Raw genomic sequence first — 18,102 nt, forward strand, 5'->3', positions numbered from 1 at the left:
TCACTCCTGCCATCGCTGTGGGATTCTGCCTCAGTGGTTTTAGCAACACAAGGTGGTGAAATGTATTATAATAGAACAGCACATTACATCAGATCATCAATGCACGCTGCCATTGATGAAGGCATATAAAATATCCAATATAAAAACAGAAAATACTGGGAACACTCAGCAGGTCAGGCAGACTCTGAACGTTTGAGGTCGATGACCTTTCTTCATAACTGGGATCCCAGTTCTGACGAAAGGTCATCGACCTGAAACGTTAACTCTGTTTCTCTCTCCACAGAGGCTGCCTGACCTGCTGAGTACTTCCAGCATTTTCTGTTTTTATTTCAGATTTCCAGCATCCGCAGTATTTTGCTACTGTTGAAGGCATGTTGGCAAAATGGGTAAACATTCCAGTCTAAGCTGCTGACGCCACTTTAATGTCACATATAGAATCAGGAAATAGATGTCTAAATAGAAACCCTCACATTTGGTGGTTTCTAACGCGTTTGGTTTTTAAATGTGTTCTCCGGTTATTTAAAAGTCAAAGACATATGGAGCGCTGTGGTATGAGGCCAGCTAGGACCCAAAACACGCCACATGGAATAATATTCATCCAGTTATAGGAGGGCTTTTACAGACTCATGCCCAGTCTCCAGATGTTATACTGGGAGGCCCAGGACACTTAAAAATGGTCCCATGAGTTTAGCAGTGGGACTAACGTCTGCGCAGATTGGGCACAGGCCATCCCGCTGCTAAATTGGTACATTTTACACCTGTTTAACACCTATTTTCTGCCCATTTATGCCTGTTTACAGGCTGCTTGAGTTCAGGATAAGCAGGTTTACATGCGGCCTAGCCAACGATCCTTAAAGGGACCGCAGGGGGCCACTACCAAAAAAGGTAAGTTTCTTTAAAAAAAAGTGCTCCTCCCGGCTCGCCTGCAGTCCTGAAATCTGTTGCCGATATTGGCTTGGCCCCTTTCTCCCAATCGGATTCTATTCACAATATTCAGTAAACCTTTCTGGAACGAACCATTTGAACACGAGAGTCTCTTTATAATTAAATATGTCCAAAGTACGAAGCAGTTACAGTCATTCAGCTGTTGCTTGGAAGTAACCTGCACTGACCTATAGGGCACAGGATTAATGTATCCGACCCACTAATTGACACAGCTTGTTCAATTACTTTCCCTGAGGGTGTATTGAACTAAGTGCAATGGATTATCCTTCCCTGCAAAGTGTATGTTGTGACAGGCATTGGCGGAGTGATGAAGCCACCCACAAGCAATGCGCTAGACAGACGCAACACCCAGCCACAAGGGAAGCAGGCACTGAGCAATATCTGCTTTTATATTGGGTTTAGTGGGGTGCTCAGTCCGCTGGTTCTCACACAACCGGCAGCAAAGTAAAGTTGCCAGATTCACAACGGCCAGTAGCTGGGGAAACCCAGTCAAAAATGGGTTTTCCTGGCTCAGAGAAATGGGTTTTCCTGGCTAGGTACTCTCGCCTCTGAGTCAGAAGGTTGTGACACTTCAGTGCAGTACTGAGAGAACGCTGTGCTGTCGGGGATGCCGTCCTTCAGATGAGATTTTAAACCGAGGCCCCGTCTGCCCTCTCAGGTGGACGTAAAAGATCCCAGGGCATTATTTTGAAGGCGAGCAGGGGAGTTCTCCCCGGTGTCCTGGCCAATATTTATCCCTCAACCAACATCACTAAAAACAGATTATCTGGTCATTATCACATTGCTGTTTGTGGGATCTTGCTGCTGTATTTCCTACGTTACAACAGTGACTACACTTCAAAAGTACTTCATTGGCTGTAAAACGTTTGGGACATCCTGAGGTTGTGAAAGGCACTATATAAATGCAAGATTTTTTCTTTTTTTCTTTCCTGGCTCAATTTTAATTTGGGTGCTTGCCGCCCCCAGGGCAAGGCCCCTGTGTTGGGAGTTGGTGGCCAAGCAACCCACCAAAAGTAATGTAAAAGCAGCTACGGATATCATGAGAAAATGCTTTAAGATCAATAAACAGATAATTGGAGTCACAGGGGTAAAAATTCATCTGGGCCTATTTTTGGGCCCAGGATCTGCGCTGTCCAACCTGGAGACCCCGAAACGAGATCCAGATTCGACTGCATTATCATTATTTGCACTTTGGCAACACACTTGGCATAGCATTAATCCACGCAGATTTCTTCTGTCCAAATATTGATTGGCTGATTATGCAAATGCATTCATTGTGATTCACTCATTTGTAAACGTGTTAGCAAAGAGAAGGTGCAACAATCAAATCACTCAAAAACGTTTTATCCTGCATTTTTTTCCTCAGCCTCACAAGGGTTAAAAATACAGGATGACAGGGTGGTGAATTGAAGTGCCACCCTGCTGATCACTAACTCAGCATAGTCCGGGAATCAAGCCCAGGACTTTCTAGCCGGAACAGACTACACCAACTCTGCCATTGGGAGGCTCCTATTTTGAACGTTTTTCATTAAAAAAAAGTCACAATTGGTTTTTAATCTGGTTATCCCTAGTAGGACAGTTCTGAAGTTTTGGTGATTACTGCTAAAGCAGAGGGGTCCCAGTAAAAGGTCCATCTGATTGGCTCCACTCTACATTTGGGTCCTAGGGTGGGAAAGTTTCCACCCAAAGAGGTAGAGAAAAAAAAATCAATTTAAACTGCAGTGTTATTTATCTAACCAGGTCGTCACGTGAAGTATTATCTAGTTCAAGTGTATAATGACTAAGAAGTAAGTCAAGTACCTAATCATCTAATTACCCAAATAATTTAATGTAGAGTTCTGCTCTAGGGAAATGTCGCTTTCTCAATCCCTGTCACAAGGTATGAGTGAGGATTGATGGTGTAAACACGAACCCAGGAGAAAGGAATTGGCCAGTTCTCTCTCACTGGGGCATCATCTTGAAGTTGTATTGTGCTCTCGACAGGCCACAGCTTGACTATTTCATTCAGGTCTTGTCGCAAAAGCACATGGGGAAACATCCAGACCCTGGAAGCAATGCCGAGAAAGGCTACCAGGTGGGGTTCTTATAGAGGTATAAAAGACAGTAGAAGAATAGGAAAAAAAAACCCTGAGCACTGTTGCAAGACAAGGAGACATAGATACAATATATAATAAAAGGCAAGTTCAGGACTAATGTCAGGAAGCACTTCTTCACAAAGTGAGTGATTAAAACCTGGAATGATCACTCAGGGAGGATAGTGGAAGCAAAGTGAGTAATTTTCACTGCCGCTTCAAGGGAAAGAAAATCAGGCGGGATGTGTGATGGGCGGGGTGCGTGGCGGGCGGGGTGCGTGGTGGGCGGGGTGCATGGCGGCTGGGGTGTATAATGGGCGGGGTGCGTGGCGGGCGGGGTGCGTGGCGGGCGGGGTGCGTGGTGGGCGGGGTGCATGGTGGGCGGGGTGCGTGGTGGGCGGGGTGCGTGGCGGGTGGGGTGTATAATGGGCGGGGTGCGTGGTGGGCGGGGTGTATAATGGGCGGGGTGCGTGGCGGGTGGGGTGTATAATGGGCGGGGTGCGTGGCGGGCGGGGTGCGTGGTGGGCGGGGTGCGTGGTGGGCGGGGTGCGTGGTGGGTGGGGTGTATAATGGGCGGGGTGCGTGGTGGGCGGGGTGTATAATGGGCGGCCGATACGCTACTGCCTGTTTTCTACCACTGCAAGAAGAGCAAATCTGCAGTCATTCCAAAGGCACTTGGATGCTGCGATAGGTGGGACTGTAGGTTTCTATGGAGGGATGAACTCATTGGGCCATCTGCACTTATATTTGTGGTCCACCAACTAATGCTGTGTTCTATGCTACACACACCGCACACTCTATTGAACTATGACAAATAATGTTTAAATACAGAGGCTGCATTGTGCTTAAGTATTACTTACAAGCCACAGAGGATGAAATTGCAGATGTCTCAATCACTTACAGGAATCTAGAAATAACCAAATAATTTGAACAGTTATTTTCCTATTAGAAGGGCCTGATACCCCCTGACTTTCAGTACCAGGCTCCGTCTGGCTGAAAGGAAGCATTTATCCTGGCAGCCTTTCAGGTGGAAATGGCCATGCCCAAAGTAAGAATGGTGGAACGGTGAAATGAGAGTCCCAACCACTACCCATGATGCCATTAGACTGTTTAGTCACCCAAGTTCTGACACAATAATTTTTAGGATTAGATAACTGAGAATAGAGATATATTGTTGGCGTTGGTTGGAAGAAATGAAATCCTGTGTAATTTTACAGAGTATAAGGGGTGTTGGTGCTGCTGTCTCTTGACTTGCTCATGCAGCCAGAATAAACTTGCCAAGTTCGCTAAGGCCAACTGCCAGGATGACCCATTTTTAACGGTGTCTGCTTGGCTGCCCTTAGCGAATTTGGCACGTTTGTGCCACTGGCTACATGGGACCACCAGGTCAGGAACTGACGGCTTCAACCCCCTCATGAAACCCAGGGTAAAAGCAACTTAACTGAAACAGGTTCACTTAAAAAAAAACTTACAACTCTTGAAACTGGGACGAGCACCCCATTTATACTGTAAGTGCGTATGATTGCATTCAGTTAATATCATTATAACCATTAAACTAACCAGCTGATGTGCTCATTGATGGTTTCCTTGGTTACGTACTAGCCTGATGTTCATCTCCAACTTCACACCTGAAACTCTGTAATGAGGTGAGGAGGGGGAATTCTTTCACCGAACTGTGAAACAGTAATTAACTCCACAGAATTTATAGTGGGTACTTTGGAGCATAGGAAATGCAATTTCATACCAAATATAAATTTACAGCTATAGCTTAAATGGGCTTTAATGAGATCCTTCAGATTTCACATTCCTTTTCATATTATTGGATTAAATCTGTTATTAAATAAAACATTAGACCAAGGCAGCGTCACTTGCTGGAGTCATCGTCATGTTGGTTAAATTCCATCTAGAACTTTTTATTAGCTTGTTAATAACAGGATGGATAATGTGTTCTTTAATTGACTCCAATTAAGTTAAGATCTAGGTGCAGCTTTTTAAAAAATTGACTTATGTTTGTGTTTTATGAAAATTAATCCTGGATCAGTTCTATCCCTTCTTTCAGATGAGATGTTAAACCGAGGTCCCGTCTGCCCCCTCAGGTGGATGTAAAAAAAATCCCACAGCACAATTCGAAGAAGAGCAGGGGAGTTCTCTAGGTGTCCTGGCCAATATTTATCCCTCAACCATCATCAATAAAACAGATTCCTTGGTCATTTATCTCATTGCTGTTTGTGGGACCTTGCTGTGCGCAAATTGGTTGCCCTGTTTTCCTACGTTACAACAGTGATTCAGAAAGCAGTTTATTCTGTGGCCGTGAAAAGTGCTATAGAAATGCAAGTTCGTTCTTTCTTTCTTCCCGTGAACCAAATAAATTGTGTCACTTATGTCAGCAATAGTTGACCTACCTTAGAATACTCCATGGCAAGAATAGGAAATTTTTTCACAATGATGCCAAGTTGGATGACTATATTGTATTATAAACATCTCAACTTAAACATTTTGTGGGGGATAACACCACCTCCTGATCTGTCGAGACAAAGTGTTCTTTAAAGGGCTAATTTCCAGACTTCATGGTCCTAGTGAGGAGCTGAGAGCTCATATTGGAAATTCTGGTACTTCCTGTGCATGAATATTCCTGGTGGACAGAAAGTTTGGTGCAGTGTGCAGTAAAGTTTTCCATCTGCACTCTCAGCAGGTGAAGCTGTCTGCCAAGAATGTAGAGCCAGAAAATCACCCCTTAAATATGTAATTCTGTAATTCTGCAATACCATCAGCTCACAGGGAGTGTACGTCAGAAAACTGGGGCTATGATATCATAAGAACATAAGAAATAGGAGCAGGAGTAGGCCATATGGCCCCTCGAGCCTGCTCCGCCATTCAATAAGATCGTGGCTGATCTTCGACCTCAACTCCACTTTCCCACCCGATCCCCATATCCCTTGATTCCCCTAGAGTCCAAAAATTTATTGATCTCAGTCTTGAATATACTCAACAACTGAGCATCCACAGACCTCTGGGGTAGAGAATTCCAAAGGTTCACAACCCTCTGAGTGAAGAAATTTCTCCTCATCAGTCCTAAATGGCCGACCCCCTATGTCCCCTGGTTCTAGACTCTCCAGCCAGGGGAAACAGCCTCACAGCATCTACCCTGTCAAGCCCTCTCAGAATCTTATATGTTTCAACGAGATCATCTATCATTCTTCTAAACTCCAGAGAGTATAGGCCCATTCTACTCAATCTCCCCTTATAGGACAACCCTCTCAGCCCAGGAATCAATCTAGTGAACCTTCGTTGCACCGCCTCTAAGGCAAGTATATCCTTCCTTAGGTAAGGAGACCAAAACTGTACACAGTACTCCAGGTGTGGTTTCACCAAAGCCCTGTACAACTGTAGCAAGACTTCCTACTCTTGTACTCCAACCCCCTTGCAATAACATTTGCCTTCCTAATTGCCTTCTGTACCTGCATGTTAACTTTCTGTGTTTCGTGTACAAGGACACCCGAACCTTATCTCCAACCCTCACTCCATGAGAGTGGCTCCCTGTTGGAAGCATGTGATTGGAAATTACTCCCTAATTATGCAAACTTGTTTTCAGTAACAAATCAAGTGGCTTTATTCACCTCATTATATGTTTGTTTACCAGGATTAATTTATGGCATCATCAGCTATGACTTCATAGTTATGCTTGAAGTCCATCAAGCATTCTGGCCAGTAGGCTGAGAAACATTCATGCGTTGAGGCTGGATAGTAGGTATACACACATATAATGATATTCTACAAACTGTTTATTCACGGATGGAACTATGCAACTAACCAGCTAAGATACGGATCTGTTGCTGGGTATCTGATTGCAGCTGCTCTATTTTTGGAAAAGCAAAGCCTCTTAAGCAGTGCATCAGTTCATCTTGTGTGTGCAACTGGACATGGTTGACTGATAAATCTGTTCATCATCAGTAACTGGAGGGATGCAGTAATATCGAACGTCAGGCAGCAGTGACCTTCCCAGCTAGGGGGTAAATGTAACTGCAATTCTGGAAGGTGATTCCAAGTCTCCCTACAACTGCTAATATTCAGTCAAATCTTGTCTACTGAGTCAAACCTGCTTCTAAAATTGCAGTTGTTATCAAGCCAAAATAATTTGTCCATTGCAGTATAATTTTTGGAGTGTGAAATGCTGTATCTTCTCCTATTTCTATCATTCCTCTGGTCTTATAATGCATTTATTGCCAAAACAAATCTTTCCACATCAGTAGATACTCCAATTATGCAAATTGAATGGAAACTGGTGTGTGTGTAAGAGCTATATTTAAAATCTACTTCAATTGGCTTTAATTATATCAATTTATAATGCTGGAATTTTAGGTGAGCAAAGTTATATGTGTGTTTATTCTCTCCTATCAATCCAGTAATTATTGACCTGACTGTTGATTAGCTAGCCTGATGGTAACACTTAAACACTATAATTACCTTCACAGTGCTCAAAGCAAATTGACACCAATAACCCCCAATGTAGAATTTAATACCAAGAGAACAATTGCTATCAGTGTACAAACACTGCCACACATAGATTACTTGTATCCTGGCTGTTTTAAACTGTTTTAAAATTCTGTTAAAATCTATTTCAGGAATTAATTATTATGCAAAATATGCAAAACCCATTTAATTAAACAAACTTTAATTTTGATTGAGCTGTAAGTACGCACTTCTAGTGATGACTTTTGACAGTAATTCAAGTGATGAAAATGTCACTTCTGTGAGTTGCTGCAAGTGGAGAATTTATCCTGCAAGGTTTTCAGCAGTGCTTGGACCTGGTAGATGTAGGTGCCAGAAACACTCTGTACAAATCAGAATCCAGTCTCTTGAGAAATTTTGGAAGCTGTCCAAGCAAGAGATTGTGTCATTACACCTTGCTGAATAATGATAGCATTGATAGTGGCTCCTTTGAATTTTCTTTGCAGTACTGCAGGTTACCTACCGGTCAATAGCAGCTGCAGACATCTGACTTTCCTCACTTTGACCTTCATCTTACTGCAGAGACTGTGTTAGATTTGGACCGCCTCATTTCAGTGCCTCCACTCTCACCCCTCCCACAAGGAATGGGTCCCTCCTATCTTCAGCTTCTATCTCACGAGCCTCCAAATCTGCCAGGTCATCTTCTGACATTTCTGACATTTAGGGCATGATCTAAACATCAAGTACATCTCCCCCTCTTTTGCTTTCCGTCCTCCATCATCCCCACTTCAGAGCTTTCCTCGCTGGGCATTTTTCCATACATTCATAGCAGATGCAACTCCTGTCCGTTCTCCCCACATCAATGTCTAGGGGTCCAAACACTCTTTCCATGTGAGACAGTGACTTACATATGCTTTCTTCAATCTAGTGCACTGTTTTCAAATCCCTCCATGGCCTCGCCCCTCGCTATCTCTGTAACCTCCTCCAGCCCTACAACCCTCAGAGATCTCTGCATTCCTCCAATTCTGACCTCTTGCCCATCTCCAGTTTTCACCGCTCCACCATTGGTGGCCATGCCTTCAGGTGCCTAGGCCCTAAGCTCTGGAATTCCCTCCTTAAACCGCTCCATCTCTCCACCTCTCCTCCTCCTTTAAGACACACCTTAAAACGTACCTCTTTGACCAAGCCGGTCCTAATATCTCCTTTTGTGTCTCGTTGTCAAATTTTGTCGGATTGTGCTCCTGTGAAGTGCCTTGAGACGTTTTGCTACTTTAAAGGTGCTGTATAAATGCAAGTTTTTGTTGAAGTTTTTCTGTGATCAGTTTTGCCCCAAACTGCACCAGGGCTGGAACAGGAAATCTGAGTCCAGAGGTCACAGATGTTTATTTGCAATATAATTGCTGTGCCTTTTTCACGTGCAGTTAGATGCAACCACCTGAAAAGCCATACAGGAAATTCTGGGCAGTTCTATTCAGGTGCTGAAAGGATTAGTGCCCAATTTCCCTGAGAATTATGCTTGTTTTTTTTCTGGAACTATATGGGACTTAAACCTAAGAAAACTGCCCCTCTTGTGTTGACCAGCAAGATGCCTGTAATCTTTACTGATTAACCACACCGATATATAGTCTGAATCTTGTTACTTTAGCGGTAAATATACATTTGGGCTATGATTGGCTTATCTGTCACAACATTTTACTGAATACTGACATTTTAATTAAAGCAGCCCTTCACTCTGGTGAGACAAATTACACCTGTACACAGAATAGCAGCAAATCTGCCTCGAACACAAAATATTTATGTGACATGAGGTATGGGAACGCATGAAGTAATCAATCATGGAAGCATTGCTTTTTAAAGTAATGCATTTTTGGCAACTCCCTTTGCCAACAGTAATTTCATTATAAAGGTGTCTAACTGATCATTGTAGCTTGCCTGCTCGCTACAATACCAGCTCAGAATAGTTTCAATCTCACTAAAATAGGGACAAAGGTTTGAAGTAAGGAGAAAACAATTGCTTCAAATTAAATCCTGAAACCCTTCAAATCCCTGTGGAATTCATAAGTTTGCAAAATTGTAAATGAGCACTTTTAAAGTTTTGGTAATGAATCTGCTTTTATTGCACTCTGTAAAGTATCAGTTGCTTCCAAAACTTGGTTTCTTTATGACTTATTTATAACTACTTAAACGAGGGAACTGCTAGTTCTTGGAATCGATTTTTTTTTTACAATCTCAAGAAGTGTGAAACTGCTGTATCTACATATTTTGAATTCTGCTATTCTTAAAGGGAAAGTATTTCTCCCAAATTTAAATGTTACTAAAAGGATATATCTTTATTCATACAGTGGGCTCTCACTCACAATTTGTTATTATGTAATAATATGCTTTAACTGCCTGACATTTCACCCTGGTCACTTTGGTCAGTCAGGTGTCTGGAACGAATAGAATCCTATTTCTGTGCTTAAGAGAACCAAATGCCCCTCTTCTTGTTCAAGCCCCACTCCAGGACTTGAGCACACATGCTAGCTAACACTCTAGTGCAATATTATCAGAGGTGCCATCCTTTGGATGGGACATTAACCCGTGTCGCCGATCTGCTGGTAGTTCAGTTCTGGTAGTTCAGGTAGATGTTAAAGGTCCTACGCCATTATTTGAAGAAGATTAGGGAGTTTTCTCGGTGTCTTGGGCACCAGTCTGCCCTCAACCAACACCATCAAAAAATAGATTCACTCGTCAGTCATCTCATCATTGTTTGCTAAAAAGATTTATTTTTGGAGCTTTCAAGTGGGAACAGCACTGGTTGGAGCCCAGACAGTAATTACGAGCAAGCTATGTAACTATGTCAGCCAGCAACCACACACAGGGACTGTCCAATAGGAGTCACTGGGTACAAATAGGAGCAGGAATGTGGCTGCACTTTGCCCTGCTCTTGGGGTGTAAAGGTCGTTCGTGGCATCCACGTTACTGGCCTGGCTGGGAACGGCTAACTCAGCATTGATTAACAGTCAAACCTGGCTTGGTCTCCGTGGCCCAGTACCACACCAGGGGATTGAAGCGACCCACTGAGGAGTAGTGGAAAGGCAATATTAACAAAACACCCCAAAGCTATCACATTCAGGATTGGCATCAGAAAATCACAGAGTGATGTTCAATGGTAAGGCAAACAAATACATAATCCATGGCCATGACTGAGAGTGAAGAACTCATGGACCCTGCGGCTGAGAGTTGACTGGGGCCTGTTGATACGTTCTCCGGCTTCCTGCAATGTATTCAACTTTTACTACAGTTATGATATCAAATATATGTTAGAAGAAAATATTATAATTTCTCCCGATAGCTCAATGAATTTGTTTCTACAGTGACCAGTTAAACCATACAGACCAGGAAAGTCACATGTTCGATCCATGGTCTATATTATATTAGTTCTGATCTAGGCCAGTGGTAGTTCACTCTAGTTAGTGTCACCTCCCTGAGTTAGGTATGGAAATAAGCCAAATATCTCACCCCGCTGGAGGAGTGTGTGTGAATGCTAGATGAGGACAGGACTGGGATGCCCCCACTGACAGTCACTATCAAGGCTTCCATGTGAATAATGGACCATTAGATAATGGTGGGAGCCCAAGATGCACCCCAATTGATGCAGGCACCCCCCCCCCCGGTTATTTAAATTAAGAGACCTCCTCCTGAACCTGCGCACTTTGATGGGGTCAGCACCCGAGTTTCCAGGACGTTGGCCCTGTGCATTTTTGCCCATGAATGTCTTCAGGAGGGGAGGAGAGAAAAATAAGCAAGATTTTTTTTCTATTCATTTCTGTTATTGAATTACTGTGCAAATTCTAATTTAGACTGAATTATTGTATTGTGAAGTGTCTTTTTTCCTATTTGTCCATGAATTTCAACACCTTGCATTGAAATGAGATGTTCATCACATTAGGTGCTTTCAAATTGTATGAATATTTACAGTGCAAATGAGTCATGAAGTTGGAAGTTTAGACCATGGTTCTGAGTAATTATTGCAGTATTCTGTTTCCAGAGCATTTGTGAAGTCTGGGGACTGAGTGGGATACAGGAAACCAGTCCATGCTCCCACACCTTATTAAATTTGCCAAATAATTCCTTGGGACTTAGTTTCCTCTGAGTGCAATGTTTAACTTGTTCACGTAACATTACTCTGCGTTATTTTAATAGCCATTAATTAGTTTATTTTAAACACATTGACGACTATGTTAAAATAATATATGAGTGATTTTACATAAATGTGTTACGCTGTGTAGTACCAGAGGAAATTAAACCCCTAGCATTTGACAAAACTATACTCAGCAGTTTGTATTCCCCACGTGAGTGAGCGTTGAACACTCTCAAGTCAACCACTGGTGCCAGGGGCAGATTCTTTGAGTTTGTGCTTCTGGCACACGTTTTGGGAATTGTGAGTTCAGAGTTCACAATTTCTTGTCCCCAGTGGAAAATCAGGCATGCTTGCCCATCATTTCCCAGGCAATGACCATCTCCAATAAGAGAGAGTCTAACCACCTCTCCTTGACATTCAACGGCATTACCATTGCCGAATCCCCCACCATCAACATCCTGGGGGTCACCATTGACCAGAAACTTAACTGGACCAGCCGTATAAATACTGTGGCTACAAGAGCAGGTCAGAGGCTGGGTATTCTGCAGTGAGCGACTCACCTCCTGACTCCCCAAAGCCTTTCCACCATCTACAAGGCACAAGTCAGGAGTGTGATGGAATGCTCTCCACTTGCCTGGATGAGTGCAGCTCCAACAACACTCAAGAAGCTCGACACCATCCAGGACAAAGCAGCTCGCTTGATTGGCACCCCATCCACCACCCTAAACATTCACTCCCTTCACCACCGGCGCACAGTGGCTGCAGTGTGCACCATCCACAGGATGCACTGCAGCAACTCGCCAAGGCTTCTTCCCAAACCAGTGACCTCTACCACCTAGAAGGACAAGAGCAGCAGGTACATGGGAACAACACCACCTGCACGTTCCCCTCCAAGTCACACACCATCCCGACTTGGAAATATATCGCCGTTCCTTCATCGTCGCTGGATCAAAATCCTGGAACTCCCTTCCTAACAGCACTGTGGGAGAACCTTCACCATAAGGACTGCAGCGGTTCAAGAAGGCGGCTCACCACCACCTTCTCAAGGGCAATTAGGGATGGGCAATAAATGCTGGCCTCACCAGCGACGCCCACATCCCATGAACGAATAAAAAAAATCATGCACGGCTCCCTGCCAGCCAATCAGCCCTGCAGCGTAAAGCTCCCTTTTTACTGCCTCAATAACATCTGTTAAGTCCAGTCTTAGGACAACACCATCTCTGCACCCGGATAACACTTCCATTTCTCACTCCTAATGGTCTCCCACGGTGAGAATTTCTAATTTTATTGCCAATGTGTGGGTATCTGTGCTTTTCAACGATGCCTACAAGGGGCATGCTTAAGAGTGCTCAAACTTCACCACGCTGGAGCCTCAGAGGCAGCAGCCCGTCTGGGCCGGTTTCAAATCCAGATGCCAGAAGGGAAACTGTCCATTTTGCCTGTGTTAATGGTCTTGATGTTCTAGGAGGGAAAGAATTTGGAAAAACGAAAATAGCACTCGATTGGAAACATAATAGTGGTTGCTTTGTTTCTGTGGGGACTGCAGTGATGCCTGTGTTTATTTTGTGATATTTTATTCTCACATTATGAATGTTCTCAGAGAAGATCCAGCTTAAAAATCCCAGAAGAACACAAACTGAAGAAATGCGGGCGGTGTTGAATCGGCCACCTGTTATACGCCCGGCCCCACTTCCAGTTCCCATTGACTCGAATGGAGATGAATATCTGACGGAGCGTATAATGGGCGGCTGAAGCAATATCGCACCCAAGGCAAATTCCCACCCCGCGGAATCCTGTGAGTAAAATGTCAAACACTGAGTATACGTTATCGCCTTTAATGTCCCTCTCACTGACCCTGAAAATCCTACATTGTGACCACATGGTGAGATATTGCTACTGTCACAGTTCATAACAGTGAAGTTAGTGTAGTCATCCAGCCCTGGGATGACTTTGGTTTGTCTTTTTCCATATTAGCCCCCGTGCGTTTATGAATTGAAAGTTATTATTGAACTAGGACATAATTAGTGCACAGTGCAATGTGACCCCCTCCTAGATAAAAGGCTTCTACTGTGAAGTATCCTCACCAAATCCCCTGGAAACAATACGGTGCAATAAGGAAGTGTCACGGTATGATTAATACAGTGTGTAAAGGTCAGCAGTAATTAAGCTTTACTTGCACATCTTTTTGTTTTCATTATTTCAAATGATTTCACAAATTATTAATATTCAAGGAAGGCTGGCTGTACACTCAGGCAAATCTGGCTGTACATTGGGGAAAATCTGGCTGTACACTGGGGCCAATCTGGCTGTACATTGGGGCAAAGCTGTCATGGCCCATTGGGGCATCTGTGGGCTGTGCTGTGGAATGATGTAATGCACTTCCATGCTAATGACTCTCAACACTGTTCATTATCTGGTCTCAGCTGTGCTGTTCTGGGGGGGGGGGGGGCAGGGCATTAGGCCAGACACTTCTAGGGAGGGAAATGATTATTATTATAAAACTATCTGCTTGATCAGCAGCCCATCCACCACCTTAAACGTCCTCTCTCTCCACCACTGTGCACCGTGGCTGCAGTGTGCACCATCCACAGGATGCACTGCAGCAACTTGCCAAGGCTTCATCGACAGCACCTCCCAAACTCGCGACCTCTACCACCTAGAAGGACAAGGGCAGCAGATGCATGGGAACACCATCACCTCCAAGTTGCCCTTCAAGTCACACACCATCCTGACCTGGACATTTATCACCGTTCCTTCATCATTGCTGAATCAAAATCCTGTAACTTCCTACCTAACAACACTGTGGGAGTACCTTCACCACATGGAGTGCAGCGGTTCAAGAAGAAGGCCCACCATCACCTTCTCAAGGACAGTTAGGCATGGGCAATAAATGCTGGCCTTGCTAGCGACGCCCCATATCCTGAGAATGAATTAAGAAATAGATGGATGGAGTAGGCTACTTCCATGCACCCAAAAAGTGTTAATCGGGATCGCGCTGTGCACTTGGTGGCAGAACAACGAGATACAGCTGGAAGCAACTGTAAAAAGGACAGATGTCTCACAAATTTGGCCCTTCGGTTGCTGCATGCTCAGGGACACCTGGATAATTTGTACTTTGGTACCAATCAGGAATCCAAAGCATTCCCATGGCTTAATGCGTGCTCCCACGGTGTTTCAGAAAGCAATGGTTAACCTTGTGTTTGACCTATATTTGAGGGCAGAGATCCAGATGGTGACAGTAATAGTTCCACAGACCAGAGGAGAAGTGGTGTGTAAAGTATTGGTGCTAGTATTTGTGCCGTTCTGTTGAGCAGATGCAGACTGTTGAGGTGCAGCTGCTGCAGCTCGTGTTCCTGGTATAAACACGGAGATTCATCTTAAGTGCTGGTATTTGTTGTAGAGTCCTTTCTGCAACATTAACAGGAAAAGCACCTGCAGATCAGAGCTCCATTCACTTTGGAAACTGAGGGTCATGGATTGTATTATTTTCATATTTTATTCCTTTCAAAATATATTTTTATGTTGTTTGACTGTCTTGCTTGACATTGTTTGTAGGCTTCTTACACTTCAGTATTTCAACAACAAAACAAGATTTTCTGCCTTTAGGTTAGTCTTTATCCTAAGCTAGGTCACTGTTAGTTTCAAGTTAATTTCATAAATATAAAATTAAAGCACTTAAATATTTATTGGAGTTATATTTTCTTACAGCATCACCTGTGTAGTAAATGTATCCCATGTATTACAAATTCATCCAAAATACAGACACAAAATCATTAGTTTAAGGAAGCCAACTTCCGGGGATAACCAGGAAACACAGTCTTTGAGCTGCTAATCTTAGTGACATCTCCAATATTTGCCATCATTTAAATCTCCCTACAGAGCAGTTTTGTGTCTGCCTGTCACAGTGCATATCAAGCATAAACCAGTACTGACAATGACACTTCCAATCTGTTGGCAAATCCTTTCCTAACAGATTAAAATTTGTCACAATAATAGAAGTGTTTTGACCGCAGGTGGATTGTATGGTGCGTGTTTAGTTTCATGCCAATTAAAAACGGATAGACCGAGGGAACTGTATGTTTTATGCTCTGCAGCTTTAATTTCTCACCAATTTAAAAGCAGCAGCTTTCAACAAAAGGTAGCTGAAAATCTGCCCCTCTATTTCAAATCATTTGTCACATCCTCTCCTTCTAATACTTCCCAATATGCTGCAATGCAGTCTTTCACTAAGTCGTCCAGTCAACAAGTCTCTTAGAAATAGCAATGAAAGCAGACTGCCTCAGAGCAGCCACAGAACTCAAACACTTACAAAAGCAATGAAATACTCCAAGCTGCTACTAAAAGTGAATTGTAAGTTGTCAGGTTGTTGATAAAAGAGAACCCAGCCTGCATTGGAATAATCTTCACCATTTCCATTTCCACTGCGAGCTAAGACACCTCTCAGGCTGTGGGAGGGTGACGCCAGGATCCTGTGGTACTGCACTCCTGGGAATATTTTATTGGGCCAGATCTTGCTGGAAAAATAATGGCGTGTTAATGACGCCCACTGTTATTAATGCGCAAATCGGCCAATGTGTGAGTTATCGGTTCACACTTCCAGCAAGTAATGGCGCAAACATTTTTTGAGCTGAAGGGTGCAGGAGAAAGTCTAACTAATGGCGTGCGTCACGAGATACCCCACACCAGCGAGATTTGACCCAATGTATCGTGAAACCACTCCCCAAAATGCAGTTGAATTCCCAATGCTGTCCCAAACTGGTGGGATTTGTTACAAATGAGCAGTCTCAGAAAAAGCAGAAGGGCTTGTCATCTGTTGGGGGACTATAGCTAGCACTTCCAGACTGCACTGCCCTGAGGAAGGAGTAGGAATAATTGGTTTTATTTCTTCACGTCAAGCGCATTTGTTTGTTCAGTTGTAATTGTGTTACGTCAGGGACTCTGTATATTTGTACTGTATGTTTCAAATCATATACTCATAATATAACAGGGTTGTAGCTCAAGATTCAACAAATAAACCAAACAAGTTTCGAAGAGTAATTTGTTCTTTTTAAAGAGTATCTGCAGAAGCCAAAAGTTCTAGAGCAGGAGGACCATTCACGTGATGGAGCCTGCATGTGGAGAGCTCCATGGGCATTCTGCAATATTGGTGTCAGTAGCCAGGATAACTGGGTGATCAGCAGAGGATCTGCACTTCACAAGATATTTACAGGTGAGCGAGGCCATTTGGCCCATCTTATTCCATCCGTCATAAAGAACCCACAGTCCCCCCACTGCAGTATCCAGTTATTTCTTTAAAAAATCCAGGTTTTTCCCCTTTTCGTACTCTATTTAGAAGCCCCTTCCATGTGTTGATCACTTTGTGAGAAGCAGAATTTCCTGACATCGGTCCTAAATTTGTCTTTTGCTAGTTTGAATCTGTGCTCCCTTGTTCTACTCATGATTTACATTAAGGTATTATATATCTAGATGATCACATCACAAGACGACACCTTTCAAAGCTGATTGTGGGACTGGAACTTGGAGCTTATTCACACCTGGCACAATAAGTATACCACTGCCATTTTGTGGTAGGTTGGTTCTCCCTGAGAATAGGTGCACTGTGAGGTGTGGTATTGGGGTACTGAGCCATATTAAGTAATTTCTTGGGCAGGCTATAGGAGGGCAGCTGGTTCCAATGTTACCAAAACCATTCAAGAGAGGAGGGGGGAAAAACTGGTGGGGAAAAAAGTGGCAGATGACACAATATATTAAATGCCCTTTGTAAGCGGGCCAAAGCCTCTTAAAACAAATTGGCCTCCTGTTCAGTGGTTCAGGCCTGGATCGTGGCCTGGACTCCCAAGGTGTGTTCTACACCCACCATTTGGCACCTCTTGTCACTGGGCGGACCAGCAGCCGATTTTACCCCGCTCTGCTTTGAGCTTGGGGAAGTGGGAGCTTCCAACGTAGGCAATCCCTGTCCCCCTGGACCTGCCCCCTTCCCCCACCCCCCATGCGGGAATGACCTTGTATAGAGTGAGTGGAAGCTCCAACCTGAACAAAGGCCGTAAAAAACTCCAGAGGAAGGCTGGGAGCTGGGATATCCTGTTGGAATTATGTTGGAAGTGCATCAAAAAGGGCGGGGACTCTTGGCCCTAATTTGGCTCTTTTTTTCCCATGCCACAGAAATGCTGTGATCAAGTTATTGGCCCGTAAATTGCTCCGAGTGGGGAACGAACGACGCTCGCCGCTCCATATACTCACCCACTAACTTACCGCGGTCTTTACTGTGGGAACTTCCTCTAACAGGAAGCTGAGAAGAGCCCAGTGTTAACTCCAGCGAAGGTAGGACTTGTAGAAGAAGCGAGAGGATCGATCTCTCCCCTCGACTAATCAGATAATCCTTGAAAAGCCCCGAAAGTCAAAACCTTGAAGTGCAAGCTGCAACGTGAAAACCAGGAAGTGAAAGCCACAGAAATAAAATCATTTGTAAAAACAGTTATAGACAGCGAAGAAAATGAGGGTAAGAAATAATCA

General features: G+C 43.8%; 1 long non-coding RNA gene across 1 annotated transcript in view; it reads right to left on the reverse strand.

The window, feature by feature from the left end:
• LOC137303964 (uncharacterized) overlaps window positions 1–8,706 on the reverse strand; it is a 61,200-nt gene extending 52,494 nt beyond the window's left edge. Inside the window, exons 1-2 of the long non-coding RNA XR_010958493.1 lie at window positions 8,640–8,706; window positions 3,878–3,924 (exon numbers count right to left, since the gene is read on the reverse strand). This is a non-coding gene — a long non-coding RNA (uncharacterized lncRNA). The remainder of the gene's footprint in view (window positions 1–3,877; window positions 3,925–8,639) is intronic.
• Window positions 8,707–18,102: the final 9,396 nt, after the last annotated feature.

Source organism: Heptranchias perlo, chromosome 36, assembly GCF_035084215.1.
Source record: "Heptranchias perlo isolate sHepPer1 chromosome 36, sHepPer1.hap1, whole genome shotgun sequence".
Taxonomy (NCBI): Eukaryota; Metazoa; Chordata; class Chondrichthyes; order Hexanchiformes; family Hexanchidae; genus Heptranchias; species Heptranchias perlo.